Raw genomic sequence first — 2,864 nt, 5'->3', positions numbered from 1 at the left:
AATTATACATTTAAAACTATATAGTTTAAAACTATAGTCGCAGCTGTTGTAGCTGATAGTACAGGCAGCATTTCGATAGGGCAGAGTTAGTGAAGGTGGTATAGGAATACGGCTAAATAGCGAAGATGTTCTCCTAGGATTAAAGTTTAGAAAATTCTGCCTTAAGAGAAGACAGGGACCCAAAGGCTAAAGAGGTCGTCACATGATTTGAAAAGGGGGAAGCACGAGGAAATGCTGTGCCTCAGGGTAACACTGAGTCACTTCCCCTTGGGGATAAAGTCAGACAGCACAGTTTGGAATTTCTGCAGGTGCCGGGTATCTGTTTTGTATAGAACAATCATTGGAGGTACTAGGAAGCCTCAGGAGGAAGGACGCTGCCCCGCTGGCATCAGGAGGGGACGGGGACAGGGTACTCACCATCCAAGCCAAGGTAGGGCTTGGTTATAGAGAAAACGGTCCAGTTCTGGCAGGTTGAATTTAGAAATACCACCGTCCCGGTACTAGTCCTCTTGGCTTGGATTCCCACGTGTAATAAAAATCGAGTTTTGCTAGACTCTCTGGAGTGTGCGCCGGCTTGAATTACTGAATATTCTGACTGTGTATGAAAGCTGGAGGAGGCCTCTTTGAGGCTGTGTTTACAAAAGCACAGAAAATCGCTTTTCTGGGGAAGAATGGTGAGATTGGCCATGTTCTAATACATCTTAAATTATTTTGCTCTCAGTTTGAAGTGTTGGTTTATGTTTCTTATGTTCATTTGAGGCAATTTTCCAAATTAGTGCTTCCATGACCAGCTGCCAAGGAATCGGTTTCCTATTTATTTACCCAAACGAGCAGTTTCCTGGAGACAGCCTGCCCAGGGAGGAAGGAGATGTTTCCTATAGACCAGCGTTGCAAGTTGGGGTTTCCCCTGCTCTGCTCACCCTGTCATTATCAATTTGTTTAGTCATCGTCGCTTTCATGCATTGTTTGTGATGATGCAAACTCAGTTCACTTTGTTCCTGGTGATCAGGGGCGTGGTGCTGCATTGGGATTTAGCAGAAAGTACCAGACTGGAGTCGTGCATACCACCTAGCAGGTGTGAGACCTGCCGTGAGATAGTTTTAACTTGGCAGCGCTGAGTGTCTTCATCTATAGAATGGAAGCAGTGTCTATTTCAATATCCCATGAATTATATAAGTTACATATGCAATGTATAATTATATATCACACATACATTACATATAAGTTGCAAATATAATGTATACGGTACTATGTATATACACCTGTTTACACAGATATCTAAAGTATCTGGCCCATAGGAGGCACTTTTAAATGTTAACACCTTGCCCATCCTTTTTTTTTTTTTTAAGAATCTCACTAATCTTCTTGCTATGATCAATCAATCGATCGATCTATCTTTCCAAATAAGAAGTATTTGACTGTTACGAAAGAAGAAGAAAAGAGCTAATTATTAAGCAGGTAGCACTTGATTTTAGTCTTGGTCTTTAAACACACAGGCCAACCTGAGTGCTATTGGAAAAAATATCGCTTTGCTCTGTCACTGTGTTTAGACTGGACTGTACTAAAGATGGTCTAAGACTAAGAACACAAGTTAAAAATCCCAGATAACTTTTATTTGAATATTTCACAAACAAGTTATTAATACAAATTTCCTTGCAACTACATAGTAGTTGCAAATGTTAGTTGCATAGTAAAGCAAATGTTAGTTTGCAGCTTTGTTAGTCAAAGGTACCTCATAGCAAAAGGGACTGTTGCCTAACGGTGAGTTGTACAGCTGGAAATTCATGCTAATGGACATGGTTCACACTGGGGTTTTCTGGTCTGCAGTAGGCATGCTGTCTGGTTTTGCTGTGGAGTTGAGAGTGGTTCTGTGTTGTAGGGGGAAGAACATGAACCCCGGAGCCAAATGGCCTTGGTTTTGGTTCTGGAGGCCACTTACCTTGGCTCAGTCATTTGGGTTTTCTAAGCCTCAACCTGCTTGATCTGTAGGTTGGAGAAGATAATAGTACCTGCCTCATGGTGTTATTGTAAGGATTCAATGAGTGGCTATGTATAAAGGATTTTGTACAGTGTGAGCACATAATACGTTATCAATAAATAGACACCATTATTCTTATAATTATTAGTTTCCTTTTGATTCCATGTTCATATACTCCAGGAAAACGTAGACTCCGTTCCTAGAATCATCGGGACAGCTTGCCATGGGTACGATTGCACTAAACCCAGCATCAAACATAGACTCATTAATAATGTTTTAGTTGTCACATCTTAAGATCAAAACCCAATGCATTTATTTTGGAAAAAATGCAATCTGATCTGCTCCATGTGTTTGATGGTAGATGGTTATTCCATGTACCAGACCGTTGAAAATGACATTTTGAAAGGATGGGACGAGTTAGCAAAATTTCTAACAATGTTCTTTAAGAGTCAAAGTCTTGTTTGATACTTACCATGAGAGTCAGCTGGATTTGTGTTGTTGGTGTTCAGCCTGGCCGGTGCCGGCCAAGAGGCATCGTGGGGACATCTGCCTGGAAGGGTGCACACTTGGGGGAACTGGCAGTATTGAAGGTAACTTTTGTTGAAATCGGAAAAGGTTTGCATAGTCTTGTTAAAACAAATTATCCCAAATCATTAATTTATCATATGTAAAATGGGGAGAAAATGTAATTTTTAATCAACTAAGCTGGGTGATGTATTAATAAAGAGAAGTGAAGGAGCTGTGGCTATTTGCTCAATGCAAATGAAGCCCGCAGTCTGTGCTCAGTAATTGGGAAAAGCAATTTCTGGTTCTTACTTTATTTTTTAATAACTTGGACTAAGATAAAATGCATAGGTAATAATGAAATAACATTTTGATTCTATTA

Source organism: Propithecus coquereli, unplaced genomic scaffold (assembly GCF_000956105.1).
Source record: "Propithecus coquereli isolate 6110/MARCELLA unplaced genomic scaffold, Pcoq_1.0 Scaffold280, whole genome shotgun sequence".
NCBI lineage: Eukaryota > Metazoa > Chordata > Mammalia > Primates > Indriidae > Propithecus > Propithecus coquereli.
The sequence above is the reverse complement of the archived record's forward strand: the minus strand, read 5'-3'. Positions refer to the sequence as shown.